The 18,538-nt window shown below is 44.9% G+C and overlaps 1 protein-coding gene across 2 annotated transcripts in view; it reads left to right on the top strand.

Annotated features, from left to right (window-relative positions):
- RPTOR (regulatory associated protein of MTOR complex 1) overlaps positions 1 to 18,538 on the top strand; it is a 1,825,560-nt gene that overhangs the window by 739,802 nt on the left and 1,067,220 nt on the right. The window lies entirely within an intron of this gene.

Here is an 18,538-nt window from a genome sequence, read left to right as displayed (position 1 = left end):
CTGTGCTTGCTCCCAATGTTGCCAGTTCTGCCCAACATACACATTTAAGCCAGCATTAGCTTAAAGTTTTTCACACAACCTCCCCTAGATATACGTGTTGCTTAGAAGACAATAGGTGCAGACTCCCAGTGCTCTCCCTCTAAAATATTTTGTTCACATCTACCTCAATCTGTCTTTTCTCTTTATTGCTTCTTTTATGGACGGGCATCGGGTATAAATGAGTTCACGACCTTCGACGTGTTGCCATCTGCCAAGATGTTATAAAGCCAGCAAGATGGTGACTGTCTTTGTCCTGTAGAGCACAGGTTCGAGCCACTACAAGGCCGGCGCAGACAGTCTCCTCTGGTTGAGAGATCAAGACAATTCAGTTATCTAATGCCAGCGGGTATTCAGGCCCCACGGCTCTGCCCAGTGTAACCTGTGTGCCGTCGAGCCGTTCAGTACTTTTGCAGCTGGGCGAGGCCAAAACTAACTGAGCGCGGATCCAAGGGCCTGGCTTTGGCCCTGAGAGGACGAGCCAGGAAAATATTTCGGGTCTAAATCGTATCACAACAGTACATAAAAATATGACAAATCCTCTTCAAAAGTCAAAAAATGAAATTTTTTAACGTGAAAGTTTTGAAATTAGTGCATCAAGTTAAAATCGCTGTTATTGTGATGCATTTATTAAAAATGATCATTTGTAAACGTGAACTTAAAATAATGTATGTCCTGCCCCTGACAATGCACTAGTGAAATAAGAGGCAAGACAACTGTCATGTATGGGGATTAGTTTCTTGTTGTGCACAAAGCAACATTATAGTCTATTAAACAAAGACAAGAGATTTGTGTACAGCGCACACCCTGAAGTCCAGTTTTTAAAGGTCATTTCATATATGATAATGTGGCTAGGTGGAAAAAATAATTGCCTACAGTCACACAATTTGGTCATGCGGGGAAGCGGGGATTGATCCCAGTTTTTCAGGCTCCATATTGTGCAGTTCAACCACTGGACTGGTATCTTTCTCCCACCTGATTTACATGAAAGCAGTGCTTTAAATGGGCAGGCTACTGTCCAGTACCTGCACTTATTTAATTGGAAAGAGAGAGTACCTGCACGTCTCAGCACTGCTGCAATACATTGAATGGGAGAGTACTTGCACTGCTCAGGGGCAAAGAGGTACTCTATAGAGTGAGTACCTGCACTTCTCCATATTACAATTGAAGGACTGAATGGAAGGTTAATGCTGTATTTTGAAGTCTTGGTGCACGAGCTTACAGCTTGGGTGGCAGGCGAGGTCACGTGAAAGCTCACGGCGAACTGAGCTAGGGCCAGGCATCTGGCTCGAGCTTTCAGTGACCCGGACACCTTTGAGTCCCATTAACATTATTCACCCGACCTTTTTTGCCGTTTACGTTCTGTCCAGTCTCTGCCTCTTTCCTCCCTCTACTTTCTCCTCTGAGGTCTCAGGATGTTAGAATCTTGCCTCCACTTTAGCCACGCGCCCTCCTCCTGTCATGAAACATGCCTTACCCATCTCGGCCCTCCCCCTTCCGAGCTCCTTCTGAAGCGCTCCTTACTCCCTGGTGGGACCATGTCTGCTAGAGAGAGGTTTGTGAATGTGGGCCATTTGACATTGTGGGCCACGTGACCAAACAGCACATGCAGACGAGCGAATGCACACGTTCATCCACGCCACGGCAGACACGTGCAATCTACTACCCACTAGTTTGCGAAGTAAAACGAACACTGTATCGTGTCCCGCGAACTCACTAGATTATCGTATTTCACACAGAACGTATCATGCTCGTAGAGAACACGACAAACTCGGTGACATAAACACTGAGTCGTCGTACATAGGCACATGCGTACATAATCCTCTGAGCCCACGCACGCGCAGTCCTCGCCCGGCAGAGTTCGTGACGGGCATTGACCTCAGAGCTCCTCGCGAGGTTGTAATATCCTGGTTTGTTAATCTCCCTGACAGGACAGGCCGTCTCCTTGCTTGACCTCACTCTCAGCTCGGAGTGAGTGCAGGATGCCCCTTCAGAACTGGGCCCAGTACTAGCCGGGGCCAACGCAGGTACCTACCTCACTGCAGCTCAGTGCAGCTCCCGTCGTCCTGACTTGACCCTTTGTCGCCTAAGTCGGAAGCGGTTTCATGCTCTTAACACCTGCTGACAAGGCGCATTGCTTCCATTTTGGAGTATGCTGGTTGTCCTTATCTCCCGTAGCATCTTCTGGGCAATGCCGCCTGTCACAGATGTGCCTCGGACAGGAGCCTGCTGTCCAGGCACTGCTTGCCAGTACCGACCGTCACAGATGTGCTTCGGCATCTGCCGCCTCTCTGGCACGTGCTGTGAGGTATTGACCATCACAGATGTGCCTGAGGTAGGTTCGCGCACGCACCAGTTGTGCATTGATGGATGTTCTCAATCTGGCACATAATCACTTATTTCTTGCCAATTTGCGATCCATAACCCTATCTGCGGAACATTAATGAGCCATGCACCTCCTCTGTCCTTGCAACGTTGCCCTTCTCTACTCTAATCCCTTTTTTTTACTTTGCAAATACCGGACGGTGTTTACACACCGAAATAGCCGCAGAATCCTTCTCTGCAGCTCACCTCTAGGAAGATGTCTCATCACACCACTGAGGTCTAATGGGATATAGGAAGCTCCCTAGAATATTGTCAATTTCCGGGGTCGCTGTATGCGACATTGAAAGTCTGAGGCCCTCTGCAATTTTTAAATACATTCTTCTTAAATTGGCCTGGCATTCTGAGCCACAGGGACCTGGCTGGGGGGCAGTTGAAGGTGTATGCCACAGGTGTACAGCCATTACCCTGTTTCTTGGGCAAGGTACCCAGCCTCTCTAACCTTGACAGAGATACTAAGTTTAGGAGCACAATATTAGCTGACGTGCCCCTGCAATGAGGCCAGGACCACATTCAAATAAATTCCAGGAAGACCCCACAGCTAGACCCTGTCTACTTCATGGCAAGAATGATGGACTTTTGTGTGATAGCATTTCTTGAGGTCGAACATTTGAGTGTGTCTGCTGCCTCCATGAGGTATGTGTTATCGTTGGGACACTTCCAAGCCTTGTTGGTGCATTGGCTACAGATCACAGAGACTCCCTCCGGTTATTGGAAACATAGGAGGCAGATGTGACAGCCAGTCAGCGATGGCCACCTTGGTCTGCAGATAAAGCTACATCTGCCCAGAAAACCAGGCCTGCCATAATGGATATGTAGTTGATATGGTTCCACCTCTCTTTTCTTATCTCCAAACCCAGCAATAGTAGTGAGGCTCCTTTCTGGAAGGACAGAAGTAGAGTTTTCGTGTGCTTTCCTTTTCCCAGAGTAACAGAACTGTCAGGAAATCCTCTGGCACTTGGGGGAAGGCTGAGAGATCCAAAACACCTTGCCAAAGAGTCTGTTCACTTTGAACCATGAAAGGTAGGTTAAAATATGCACTAAACAGCTATTGGCTGCCATTTTTACAATGTTGTTATGAGTTTTAGCCGTGGCACTATGGTTCCTTCACATTGACAGATCAGTTTGCCAAAATATGCTGTTTGGAAACTATGTGTCTGGGCAGGTTCCACAACTCAGTGCTTACTTTGTAAAGAATGAGTGCCGGCGCAAAAGCTCTGCTCAGTAGCCCGCGACCAATGCTATTAAAGCACCTTGAAGTATATGAGTCCAGGGTGTGCCCTGCATACATCCTTTTCTTGTGTTTGAGGTAATACATTATAAAGTTGTTCCGTGTAAAGGAAAACTCCAGGCCACACAGTGGGTGCGCACAACAACTGACTTGCCTCTTGGTTCGCTAATGTCATTGTTGTCAGGACCAAGGGAATTATAAATGTTCCAAGTTCATGTTTGAAATCGCTCACTTAATAAATGCTTTTTTAATGCAGTGGTATAATCTGATGCACTAAGGTGAAACACTTGCGCATGTTAAAGTGATACACTTTTTTCAATTTCTAAGAGACATCATCATATGCTTGCCTGTTTGTTGCATGATGTCATTAAACATGAAGGTGTTCCTAAAGATCCAAGTTGCAGGACACCTTCTGTGCTACTTTTCCTTTACTTTAGTTAACGTGTAAATAAATGCTTACACGTTAGTTCAACATATTTCTTATACTGCTCAGTCAAGTATGCAACGACATAATGCTGCTGTTCGCTGGGGGGAGGGGTCACAGTGAGTAATCCTGAACTAGTGTATTGCCACATGTCTCTTTGCCAGTTGTCAACCCAATGGCACACATTTGCACCGGATCTTACTCTGTTGGGCTCTGGATGTGGATGTAATATACAGATATTATGAATAAGGTTGCCAGGTTTCCTACCACTCTTAATAATCTGTCACTAACCTACATGACCAAAGTAAATGGAAAAAGTCAGCATTATCTGCCCCACATCGATTGCAGCTATCCCTCTCTGTAGGGTAGATGCAATTTATTATCAAAGGAGTGAAATATTCCTGATGTTTAGTTGAGTCAGTCGAAATTGGGTGTTACTTGTTGATGTTAACTAAAGGTATGTAGTTCCTCTGATAGTGATGCTCGGGAGCAAAGGTAAGCCAAGCTTATCTTGGTTAGTACATTACAAAATCGGTGGGGTTCGGTGTAGGAAATAGTGTGGGAATTCCTTTTTTCAGAACTAGGGTCCTCCCACTCCCAGCAAGCTAGGTGTCATGCTTCATCATATGGACCTGCTCCTCGTTGGGTCGGCGCTGCAATACCAAATGGGCACCCTTGAAGGGGCTCTTTATAGGAGATCTTTTGTTCCTTGCCGTATGATGCAGTGTGGGTGTTTGGGCTGAAACATGTAGATATTGTGTAAGGGTGATTTAAAAGAAGAGGGATAGTCCAAATAATTCTTTTATTCCGGCTGGCTATCCACCTCATTAAAATATATCGAGTGGCAGCCTATCTAAGGCTATGCTCAACTCTCCAGGTCAACATGTTTCATGCCTGTTGGTCAGATTGATCCGTGGCAATTCTTCAGGACCTACTTAGTGAATCTTTCTACAAAGCGCGGTGGGGTCTAAGTACTACCTACCACATGTTCATACTACGAGTCCGATAATCTGTAGTATCTGCCAATGACCTAAAAAATGGGGGTGGAATACAGGAAGAAATTACAACTGTAACACGTGTTTAGGTCATCAAGAATCCATTACTCTCTCTCCGAATCCATTCTGTGTACTGCCTTAATTGGTGCTCAAATCTATGCAAGTGAAAATAGAAAATAAAGAAAATAAATTAAAGGATGGAGCCTGATTAAGGCCACCCGTAAATGTGTCAAATTAAAAAAGATACATTTTTTTTTCTCCAGAAGACTGTTCTCCCTAGAAGGTGACACCTTGGGGAATTTCATTCATACATGTTAGCGCTGTGTCATACGTCAGTTTGAATTTTTCATCAAAACAGCTCATTCGTTATGACCCGGGTGGAACATTTGCGTGCAAAACTCACCTCTCTAAAGTGAGGGAACACTCCAGTCAGTGTCCGGCGGAGTGTGAGGACACCTGAAACATGGTGTCCTAAAAGGCACAAACAATAAGGTTAGGAGCCAACGGTTCACTTGGGCATTGGTCAAGAAACCAACCATATACATGTCACTTGCCCTATAGTGTGTTGAACAGGGAGTGCGCAAATTGTACACCGGTTTCCAATGGTGTCCATCGGTGCCCCCTGGTGGTTGGGGAAGAGGACACAATGGTCCACAGATTAGCCCGGTTGAAATATTGTACTCCCAGGCAGCGTCAGCGATGTACCAAGACTTTAGCACCAATCGCTAATGCGCAACACGCCGTGACGTGTCCTTAGCACCGCCTCCCCATGGCTCATGCACCCGGAAGTGTACTTCAATGTTTTCAATGGGGCTGGACCACTTCTGCGGTGCCGGCGAGAGAGGTTAGGTGACTCTGGGCCGCATGAATAACGGAATGGTGAGTAACGAGGCACCCCGCCGCATTAGGCTTTGATACTTAACATTATAGGCAAGCTACTAAGGTGTTTGACAAGCGCTTTAGTTGAGACATCGTGCTTTCGATTGCTCTGACGGTGCGCCCAATGAGTTCACCACTAGGCGCTTTGGCTGGTATTGCGAGTCCGGCAAGCAGGCCGGCGCCCCGATGACAGTGGGCGCACGACGCTGCCTGGGAGTACAATATTTCAACCGGGCTAATCTGTGGACCATTGTGTCCTCTTCTCCAACCACCAGGGGGCACCGATGGACACCATTGGAAACCGGTGTACAATTTGCGCACTCCCTGTTCAACACACTATAGGGCAAGTGACCTGTATAAGGTTGGATTCTTGACCAATGCCCAAGTGAACCATTGGCTCCTAACCTTATTGTTTGTGCCTTTTAGGACACCATGTTTCAGGTGTCCTCATACTCTGCCGTACACTGACTGGAGTGACTCCCTCACTTTAGAGAGGTGAGTTTTGCACGCAAATGTTCCACCTGAGTCATAACGAATGGGTGGTTTTGATGAACAATTCAAACTGACGTATGACACAGCGCTAACATGTATGAATAAAATTCCCCTGGGTGTCACCTTCTGGGGAGTACAGTCTTCTGAAATTTATTTTTTAATATCTGTTTTTTAATCTGACACATTTACAGGTGGCCTTAATCATGCTCCATCCTTTAATTTATTTTCTTTATTTTCTATTTTCACTTGCCTAGATTTGAGCACAAATTAAGGCAGTACACAGAATGGATTCAGAGATGGAGTAATGGATTCTTGATGACCTAAACACATGTGATACAGTTGTAATTTCTTCCTGTATTCCACCCACATTTTTTAGGTCATTGGAAGATACTACAGATTACCTGACTCGTAGTATGAACATGTGGTAGGTAGTACTTAGACCCCACCGCACTGTGTAGATAGATTCACTAAGTAGGTCCTGAAGAATTGCCACGGATCAATCTGACCAACAGGTATGAAACATGTTGACCTGGAAAGTTGAGCAAAGCCTAAACTAAACCTTAGAGTTAGGCTGCCACTCAATATATTTTAATGAGGTGGATAGCCAGCCAGAATAAAATATTTATTTGGACTATCCCACTTCTTTTAAATCACCCTTACACAATATCTACACGTTTCAGCCCACACACCCACACTGCATAATACGGCAAGGAACAAAAGATCTCCGATAAAGAGCCCCTTCATGGGTACCCGTTGGGTATTGCAGCGCCGCCCCAACGAAGAGCAGGTCCATATGATGAAGCATGACACCTAGCTTGCTGGGTGTGTGAGGACCCTAGTTCCGAAAAAAGGAATTCCCACACACTCTTTCCTACACCAAACTCCACTGATTTTGTAATCTACTAACCAAGATACGCTTGGCATACCTTTGCTCCCGAGCATCACTATGAGAGGAACTACATACCTTTAGTTAACATGATCTGAGCGGGCATTTATGTTGGACCTCTATAAAAGCCCATAAGTCCCTAATTTTGTTGTAGTGTTACTTGTTGATGTCATGGCATACACAAGGGTATACATGATGGCCTTATTACAGTCAACATCTGACAGTTGTGATTCACACTCACCTGACATGTCAGCTTGACTGTATGGCAGGGCCAGGGTGCCCTTCGGTAATTACTGGATACAGAGAGGACAATGTGTGTCCATTCACTGCAATGAATCCATCTCCCTGGATATTTCAGCCTCAGGCGCTGATGGTAAAATCCACCCAGATGTCCTGGGATGCTTTATCCCACCTAGATTTGTCGAAGAATGACTTGTACAACCCTCGCATCGCAAGTCAGAATATTCTGCTAAGCATACAGATTACACATCAACAGGCTTCCTCCAGCTACCCAGCCAGACACTCAGCTTCAAAGTATAACTTGCGAAAAACTCTTCCATCCCCAAAGTGGTGCTTCTGTCATGAGTGTCAGCACTTTCAATGCCGATTTGGTCACCCATTCCAAGATTCTAGACTAAAAGAGCAGGTATGGCACAGCAAGTTGCAACATCACTGGAGCCAAAAATCTAATATTTTAGTGGCACATTGCAGTGACATCCCATCAACAAAGCCTTTTACTATCAGGGTAGTCATCGAGCCAACCAGGAAGGTGCTGCAGCTGGGAAGACAAATAAAAGAACTTCACATCTGTAATGTGCATCACCTCATTCATTTGTCTATTTCAGCATCTTCATACCACGACAAATGTATAGGCACATAGGAAGGATTACCATTTTATTCAGAACAAGTCTACCCATGATGAACAAGTGAGGTTCCTACAGGAAAGGAGAATCACATATGCTACCCATGTTCATATTAATGTAATTAATTCTCTCATGTGCTTCTGTGATTCCAAAATACCTCCGGTCCATGGTCTAATATAGAACCTGAAATTCGGTCCTGTCCCAGCTCATCAGCACGTGTTTGACTCAGATTGTATACAACCCTGACAAATCTCAATATTCAACTGACGTGTAGCATAGCTGCCATGAATTGTTCAGCGTCTCTTGAAAAACATGCCATGCGCCTATAAGTATCATCAATAATGACACTTTCTACTTAACCTATCTACCTTCATGCATGGAGTTGATGTTATGTGAAGAGACCCAATAAAGGTAATTCATATTTTTATTACATCTTACATGATTTATTTCCCAACAGCGTTTCTTATTTTTATATAATTCATTTTATTTGTACTTTTTTTGCAAATACTTAAAAAACATTGAAATAAATTCTTTTTTTAATTGGATGAAGTCTTTGCCACCTATGTTATTGGCTTATCGCACCACAGTTTATCCTGAGACTGATCGTGCACCTTTCCAAATCCTAAGTATTTGAATCCCAGGGTTAAAATTGTGCCCTTGGTGGTTAAGGAAATGGAGATGGAAGGAAATTATTGCAAACGAGGGAAGTAGTTTGGATCACTTTTAAAGGGTGAAGGAGAAGATGAGAAGAAAGATGGTTGCCAATAAGGGAAGGCTATCTAAACTGGAAATTTGTGTGGGGAAATTGGTTAGAAGCAAGAAACCAACGAGTGTAGACAAGGGATGTCCACAATGGTGTTCTCCATTGAAGGTTATTCATGTTTTTAAAAGAGCTGTGAGATTGGAAGGTGTAAAATATTAACAGAAATTCAGTGTTGCAGGGTCCTGAATTTGCAGAGGAAAAAAATGGGAGTAATGTAGATGGTGGCAATGTGTTCCTTGATGTCAGGGAGCCAGAAACATTGTCTTATCATATAACTTAGAATAATTCTAGTTGCCCGACTGATTCTGGTTCAACTGCCCTCCACGATGGCTCGTATGGTGTTGAGATTGGAAACTTCTGTTTGGAGGAGTGGTAGTGTGAGACGTAGTGTGGGGGAAAAACATTGTCCTAAGAAATTAGATGGATTTGTGTTATGGGCAGGTTAATCCATGTATTGTATTATTTTAATTGTAAGATATCTAGAAGTGTTGTTATTTTTAGACAATTTTTTATTTATTGTTAATTTGTATTTTTTTTTAGTTAGTTGATTTATTTTTATATAAACAAGGAAGATGTGTGTCATTTTAGATGTATTAACTAGAGCTGTCCTTGAATAGGGGAGCGTCTCCAAGTCGCTCTCACAATAACATTCAATCAAGTTTAACTCATGAAATTCTTCAAACGTTTTTATTCTTCTTTATACTGATACTTTTTTTGTGTTTGTTCATGAATTACTACTTCTTGTTTTGTATTTAAGCCCCCGGGTGGGCCAGGTCCTAGGGCATGCCTAATTATGTGGCGGGAGCCCCCGCAGCCCCGGGGACCGCCACCTCCCTGGGGCTTTATTAATGATGTGCGGGGAGCACACGGCCGCCCCGCAGCCCCGGGGACCGCCACCTTCCCAGGGCATTGTGCAAAAAGTGTGGGGGGGGGGGGGCCTCGTTGCCCCCCTAAGCCCCGGGGACCGCCACCTCCCCGTGGCTTTTTTATAATTCGGGTGGGGGGGGCCTCGCGGGCCTCCCAAGCCCCTGGAACCTCCACCTCCCCGTGGCAGTAAATATTGAAATTGGGAGATCCGTTACGAACCGCCAAGCCCCGGGGACCACCACCTCCCTGGGGCTTTGAAAATTAAGGAAAGGGGGCTGCGTGGCCCCCCTCCTGGAGCCCTCGATTGCCCTGGGGATTGCCAACTCCCAGGGCCAGCTCCTGCAATATTCCGGGGTGCCCACCCCCGCGACATTGCTGTTTGATATGACAGGGCGGAAGCATGGCTCCGGCCCTGCCATAGCGACCTCTGCTTTGCTTCATTGAAGCGAGAGCAGAAAAACCTGCTCTCGCTTCAATGAAGCAAAGCAGAACTGCTTTTGAGCAAGGGGAGCTGCATGTCAGCAGCTACCCTTGCTCAAAAGCAATACCGGCTTCCGAAGGAGGGAGGGAGCCGGCTGGACCGTGGGGGCATTGGGGCTCCCCACACGGTCCCAATCACAGTGGCCAGGCCCCGGGGGATGGGGTCCCCAGGGCCAAAAGTGGCCCGGGAGGGGGACCACGTGGCCCACCTCCACTTAAATAAATAAATAATGGCCATGCCCCAGGAAGTGGGGTCCCCAGAGCCGAATTTGGCCTCGGGAGGGGGGCCAGGTGGCCTCCTTCCTGTTTAAATGTTCTTTAACAAATAGGGGTCAGGCCCTCCCACCAGCCCATGTTATGTTATGTTATGTTATCCAGTTTTTTAAAGCGCAAACAGCTGCCCCAGCAACGGGGCGTCCCGGCGCTAACCCAACCAGTACCTGAGGGGTGAAGGAAGATAACCAACAGAGGACTAGATAAGGGAAAAGAGATGCGTTTTTAATTCTTTCCGAAAGGCAGTTAAGTTGGTTAGGGTACGGATGTGTAGAGGCAGGGAGTTCCACACTCTTGCCCCCAAGACCTTGAAGGAACGTCCACCCATTCTACACAGCTTAGAGCGGGGGACTGTCACAAGGTGTTGTCCTAAAGAGCGTAGAGTACGCTGAGGGGTGTAGGGAACAAGGAGCGGGCGTAGGAGTTCAGGGCAGTCCGAGTTAAGAATTTTGAATGCCGTGGTGAGGGTTTTAAAATGGATGCGGGATTCAATTGGCAGCCAGTGCAGATTGCGGATGGTAGCTCTGGCCGAGCACCTGCGTGGGAGGCCAACCACTGCTCTGGCGGCCGAGTTCTGAATACGCTGCATCCGTGCTAATTCTGCTTTATTTGCCCCTAAGAATAGCACATTGGCATAGTCCAGCCGGGCGAGAATCATGGACTGGATGATGAGTTGGCGGGTTCTAGAGTCGAAGAAACAGAGTATCGGGCTAAGACTTCTCATTAGGCCCACACACGTAGCTGCCACTTTCTTTGTGTGGGACTGGAAGTTAAGAGAGGAGTCGAGCCAAACACCTAGGTTCTTCACCACGTCTTTCGGCACGGGGGTGGGACCAAGCAAAGAGGGCCACCAATGGTCACTCCAATGGCTAGGGTTTTTGCCAAGGAGAAGCACCTCCGTTTTCCCGGCGTTCAGCTGCAAACAGTTGTTTGTCATCCACTGTGCAACTGCCGCTAGCCCATCCTTGAATTTAGTGGCCGAGGTGGAAGGGCCTTCAGAGAGTGTGATGACCAGCTGTGTGTCGTCGGCATACGATACAAGCGTAAGGTCCCACTCTTTTGCCACTGCTGCAAGAGGCTGAACGTATAGGTTGAAAAGTGATGGGCTGAGCGCCGATCCTTGGGGGACTCCCCGTTCGATGGAATGGGGTTGGGAGATGTAAGGTGGAGCTGAAACTTGAAAGGACCTGTCTTTGAGGAAGGACCGGAACCACTCAAGGGCGAGTTCGTTGATCCCTATGGCCTCAAGTCGAGTCAGCAATATGCTGTGTGAGACCGTGTCAAAGGCCGCGCTGAGATCCAACAGGATCAGCGCGGCACTTTGACCAGCGTCCAGGGCGTCCCAAATGTGTTCCGTGGTGGTCAGCAGGGCCGACTCGGTGCTATGTCCTGGCCTGAAGCCATTTTGGGAAGGATCAAGGACGTGGTTGGACAGCATATGATGGGATAGCACTTTATTGACATGAGCTTCGGCCAGTTTAGACGTCCAGGGGAGCAGCGAGATGGGTCTGTAGTTTTCAGGTTTTGTGGGGTCTAATGTGGGCTTTTTAATAATAGGAGAGACCCAAGCGGATTTCCAGCGGGTGGGAACCACAGCTGAGAAAAAAGAGAGATTGAGTAAGCTAGAAAGCGAGGGAAGAAAAAATTTCAATGAGTCCAGGAATTTGGATGGTCTCATGGGGTCTGTGGGGGAGCCAGATTTAACCTGTCTGCACAGTTTTGCAAGGTCGTCGGGGGATATGTCAGGTATTCTTGACAGTTTCGACGTGTTCACTGCAGAGTTGGAAGTGTTAATGGGCACTGGCTCATCTTGAGGAAAAGAAGTATAAATTTTCCTCACTTTCTCAATGAAGAAAGTGGCAAGGTCTTCGCACTGTTTCGAGGAAGTTATATATGAGCCAGTGTTGGAGACTTTTTGGAGGCTTTGCACCAATTTAAAGATCGTTTTGGTAGGGTTGGTGCTTTGTTTAATTTCCTTTGCGTAAAAGGAGGCTCGGGTGGTACGTATCGTCTTGTGATATATACGCAATTTTGACAGGTAGAGGGCTTTGTCGCTATCTAGGTAGTTTTTCCTCCATTCTCGTTCGGTTTTCTTGCAGTCCTTCCGTAAGGTTTTAAGCGTATCGTTGTACCATGGGTTGGAGGGGGAGCTGCGGGTTTTAGTCCATTTTGCAGGAATAACGGCGTCAAGCCCTGTCACAATCCAGTCATGAAAAGCAGCATAGGCTGTGTTAATATCTCTGTTGTTGTCGGGGAGATGGAATTCTCCTAGGTTTTGAATGAGATTTTCTGAGATTTTCTGAGATTTTCTGTGAAGACATGCGTAACTGGGGGAGAAGCTGGCTCCCATGGCTACACCTCTTAATTGTTGAAATAACGAATTTTGAAACAAAAAGATGTTATTACTCAAACAAAACTCAGTCATATTAATCAACATGTCAGTATGTTTCGTATAATTAAAACCTCTACGTGACAAATAGAATTGCATTGACCATAGGCCATCCCTGTGTCTAGTGGATGTTTTAGTCAAGAGTGATCCCTGTGGTTCGCAAGTAAAAAGCACGTCGTTAAGCCAAAGAGCCGGGTTCCACAAGTGTAAGACCTGCAAGGCCTGCCAACACTACATGCTATGGAACTCCGTTCGGCGGGCAAGACAAAAAAATTGAGAAAGCTTTGAATTGTAAAACAGATCATGTAGTATATGTGCTGGAGTGCCCTTGTAACATAAAATATGCAGTAAGTACTATCCTGCAGGGACATAAATGTAAATTGATACTTGTATAGCGCACTACTCACCCGCAAGGGTCTCAAGGCGCTTGTACGAATACCGCTGTGGAACCCATCCTGGCTTTCCCTGTGAGGCGTCAACTCCTGGGCACCCCCAAGGTGGAGGCCAGGCATCCATAGCGTTGTGGGGGCCGTTGTGGAGATTAAGCAAGCTATTGCCCAGAGTTGCAGAGTGGGACTCCATGATTGGAATGGCACCGAGGCGAGAATTATCAGGTCCATGGAATTTTTGAGCCCAAGACCCGCCAAGGCGGGGAATTGAACCCTGGTCCCGGGCTAGATCTCTGCATCAGGGTCTGCCGCTCTAATCATTGAGCATAGACATAAAAGGGTGCTCCAGCATATAAAAGCTATAAAAAACAACGATCAGGCATACCCAGTTGCACGTCATTTTAACGAAATCCATGGAGGCAACTCCAAGGATCTTAAAAATTTTCTTATTGATTCAGTCCCACCAACCAAAAGGGGAGGTGATCGAGAAAAAGCGCTTCGCAAATTGGAAATGTTTTACATATTAAATCTCGACACCAGGCATCCGAGAGGGTTGAATGCTACTGAGGAACTACATGCAAGCATACTCAGTTGAGACAATAAAGATCAAACTTAAATTAATGCACTTTCTGAACATTTACTGTAACAATAATCAATTTATCATTGAATACATTTTAAAATAAAAAGTATTTAGTTTTATATAAATCGCCAGCCCTATTCCTCACAATTTTAACACACTTAGCAAGATAGGTTCACTGCACTGATTTGTTATATAATTTGCACTAGACACTTTACTTAGGCTAATTTGCACATAGTAGCACTAAAGGACAACCAAGGAGACGTGGTAGTAATTAACATACCCCACGTGTTTTTTTTTGAATGACAGAACCAATGTAAACGGTCAGGTATTTGTACCAGGATATGTCAAAAATTGTTTTCCGTTAAGGAGTAAATATATTGCAATTTATAAACGTGGTGTTAAGATTTTCAAATGCTTGCACTAGTTCTTTTTAATCGAATTTCTTGGTAAGCATATTATATCATTGAAAATATGTAAATTTTGGAAATGTTTCTAAATTCGTGGATAAATAATTGACATATAACAATGTGATTTTAGGTATTTATACCATCAATTTTGCGTTCAAGTCTATGCACATGGGATATTTATGTGTATATAGTACAGGGATTTATCTATTTATTCAGATATTTATTTATTTATATATTTACATTTTTAACTTGTAGTTATTTATTTCTTCATGTATTTGCACTATCATGAAACCTTCAAAAACCTTTTTGATTGAAAAAAGATTTCTTTCAGTTTGTAACTGTGTTAACATGCACGCTGTTCTTCTGTGTCCATGGTTAAGAGTGTTACGATATTGCACAGGTCACTTTAAGAAAAATCACGTGGGTACTGGTGGGAAAAAACTGAATATTTCAACAAATCAATCTGCTAGGAGCGCGTCATGTGATCAAGTCCCTTGTGAGGGACGAAACGCGCCATGGCTACTATGGTTTGTTGGGAGCAACAATAAAATAGCCAGCAGTATAAACTAAGTGATCCATGCTCTTTCTTCAGCTGACGGGAGGGAGTGAGCGAGACGGGAAGGACTTCTTTGGATAATTGGAAGCTGGTTCTGACTCCTCCAGCTTCAAACACGGACCCCTGTGTTAATTGGGCTTACCTGCCACAAAGGAGCCACGGCTTGGTAACGAGCCTTAAAAGAAAACCTGGAAAAATATATATATATATCTATATCTATATGTACATCTATATATGAATCAAAGTGCCCGAAAGCATTCAGGAGAGCACACAGCTGGAAGTCCACCATCCGGTTTGAATTTTCAGCTCTTGGCAATCTCCCTCAGTTATCCGTTGTTGCCTTACACATTTCGATGCAGTTTGCATCTCATCAGAGGCTTGCTATCACATCTCCATAGAACTGGCTCTTTTATTTCCATAGCACGCACGCTCGCATAGTGCGATGGTTGTGTTGCATGCTGGGATTTATGGTTCCCTTTTGAGCCCAACGTATTCCCTGAGTGGGTTTCTTTTGGAAATGTTCATATTAAAATCATTTAGTGCTCCTTAGTAGGACTGTAGGGCTCAGGTGTGTTGTTTGTTGCATGTAGGTGAGGGAAAAAAGATCCTCATCCCTTACTAGTTATGTAATAAGCATGTATCCTTCTTGTACTGGTTCTGGCCCAGAGACCGGGGGAGAGGCCCCTATCCCCCTAGTATGAAGTAGGATTTTGTAGGTGTATTTGGGCAAGAGTATAAGTTTTAAGTTAATTAGGATGAAATATCCAATTGATGCAAATAGATCCGATGGTATTGGTAATATATTCGTGCTTTTATTCGTCAGCTAGGAAAAGAAAAGAAATGGCACAGCCAACATGTGTTTCGCCCCCTAACAGGCCATCAGGCCTAGGGCTTCCTCAGGGCGGGTAGTCACGTAATGGGGTATCTTATGAAAGGAAAGGGTTTGTTAACCCGAGGATTCTCCGGTCTCGGCTAATGCCAGATTCGGTGAGTTTCTGCGGCTTTGGTGTGTTGTTTATTGCCCAGGAAGAAGGTGTTCGTGGCCCTGAAACGCGTAGGCAGAGAGAATAGAAAATGCGCACTTTGCAAGCAGGCTGCATCAACAAGCTGGATGGCTAAACATCGTCGAGTGCTCCTCCAATGCTTCAGGGCATATTGGGGATTCATATATCTTGCCTTCCTGCCTACTGTCCGCAGAACCCCTTTAAAGTTGGACCCTTAAGGCAAAGTGAAACTGAAGAAAACCGCCAATCTATAGGAAGCATTGGTGAGCAGAAAATTATATAATGTCTTGATAATAACTATAATAGTTCCTGATAAATACCAACTGGGAAGGACCACTCTGTCTGGCAAGAGCGCTCACTGGCTACCTGTCTTCCTAGTGGCTTAGGAGTACATGGATACAGTCCTGTGTGGTTGCCTGCTGTTGTGGTACCCACAGTCAATATATACTGTGCCACATTCATGCCTTTCTAGGTATTGACTTTTCCCATTGGCAAGTTGGTCGTTTGATTTGAATCTCAATAGATCAGCAGCAAGGCTAGTCTCAGTCTCGAAATTCCACGTGTAAAGAGGACTTCAGACTCTCACACGAGCTATCTCCTGTTCATGTCGTAGAGCATGGCACTTTCCCCCTGAAAATATCCTCCTGGTCTACACACTTCTGGCCTTTTGAAAGGAGCTTGTTATATTTCTTCATCTTGTGGATTCCCAACCACAGTTTCCCTTGTTTCTTTCTATGAAACTATTGATCTTTTTTCTGTTTTGTTGGAAATGTTTATCTGCTTAGCATTCCACTACCTTTTTATTCCACATACCCTTTATGGTAAGGTTCCAGTTACAGCATTATTGTTAGAAAATAAAAATAAACCAGTTCTAAAGTCTTGTGTAACTAGAAAGAAAAGCCCACAAGATCCACTTCATGGTCTGAACAAGGGTGATGCCACTCCCTTTACGAAGCGCACTCTAGATACACCGGTCCGCCCCTGTGGTTTGAGAGGATGGGCAATTGACCCTGTGTTCTTGATCCTGTGGTGCTCCAGCCCGCTTCTTCTGCCCTACAGCATGCCCCCATCGTCCCTTCGTTCTTTAGCAGTCCAAAGTATTTTACCCTCATCCTGTTCATGCCGTGAGCATTTCTTCATTCATAAGTGTTGTGCTTTACTAACAATCCTGACTGCTGTAGCACAGACTCAAAGGAGCAAAGCTGAACCCTCAAAGATCTGTCTTATGGGGTAACACTCATGGGAGACTTCAGTACCAATGGCAGAGTGTAAGCTATCCAGGCTGCGGATCCTGCTGCATTTAATCATTAAACCTCTAGTCAACCCTGAGCTCTTTAAATCACGTTAGCTGTGTCCTATGATTGTGCTAGCAGCTGCTTCTTTTGCCAACCTGGTTGGTTGCGTTCCTGTGGGAGGCTCCTCCACGTATCTATTTTAATGCATGCTCCTTTTGTCATAAATAGATCAAGATGTTTCCTTTTGAAAGTTGCTTTCTCTTTCTTGACATGAATATTTATGGACTTCGGTTGTATGTGTTGTGCTTGGACCTCAACTGCTCCGCTGATGCTACTGCTGCAAGCCAAAGAAGCTAACCTTTTGGGACTTGTAAGTGCTCCCTATTTGCTGCTGGAAATTAGGTCTAATTATATAAAGAGATCAAATGTTTGGCTGACAGTACAGTCTAGGATATTGCTGTCCCCATTAGAGGTCCTCCCCTCAGAAAAGTATGTAACCAGGGCCTGCCACAATGACTTGGTGTCTCGGTCATTATGTCAAATCCAAAATACTTCGAGCAAGCCGAACATTGCCGTGGTGTTTAAGGGTGGTAGGCCAGGATATTACCTTCAAGTAATGGAAAACATGATATTGAGTAGTCCTTGTATCATTATACATATATGGTATAAAACGTTGTACACAAGGCATACATTTCAAAGGAGATTTAAAGTGAGTGTGTGGAAAGTGGTCATCTTAAGTGAGAAGTTAAAAAACACATTATATGTCGTTTCTTCTTTTCATTAAATCCAACTAACAAAATTAAAATTCGTACGTTAGAATGGAGAGAGTGTCAAAACCGTTGCAGAACTTTGTAGAGGCGTGTATATATTGTCCAAGAAATTTAACAAAAAATTATGATCCTAATTTTCTTTAATGTTAACACACTAGCCTTTCAGACACCATAACATTTCAGACATTGAAATCATGTTCCTTTCGCCTTCTTCACGCATAAGTTGTCATAAATTTGGGCGAAATGCTATTGTCTGTAAAAGAGGTCTGTGAAATGACTGAAGACGTTTACATGTCCACAGCCTCTTGGCCTCTGGACATCTGGTTGGGCCTGCCATTTGAATGCCTCTGATCTATTGTGTTGACGTTGAACTAATACTATAACCCATAGCTCCCCAAGAGCTTAAATGCAATCCAAGTCTAGGGCTGCATTAAGTAAAATCCCCTATCCAGCAAAGGGAGCAAGATCCTCCGGGATCCTCCTCTCTTGCAGTTCAAACCTGACTTTCACTTGGTGCCTGGACATATAAGGCATTGCTTCAGGGTACAGTATAATCAAGTGTCCTACTTATTTTTCAGCATGGCCCCAGGTTCTTACTAAGGCTCCTATGTGAACCACAGCAATGAACAACCATAGT

The sequence above is a fragment of the Triturus cristatus genome, chromosome 7 (assembly GCF_964204655.1).
Source record: "Triturus cristatus chromosome 7, aTriCri1.1, whole genome shotgun sequence".
In the NCBI taxonomy this organism is placed as follows: domain Eukaryota; kingdom Metazoa; phylum Chordata; class Amphibia; order Caudata; family Salamandridae; genus Triturus; species Triturus cristatus.
The sequence above is the reverse complement of the archived record's forward strand: the minus strand, read 5'-3'. Positions and strand labels throughout refer to the sequence as shown.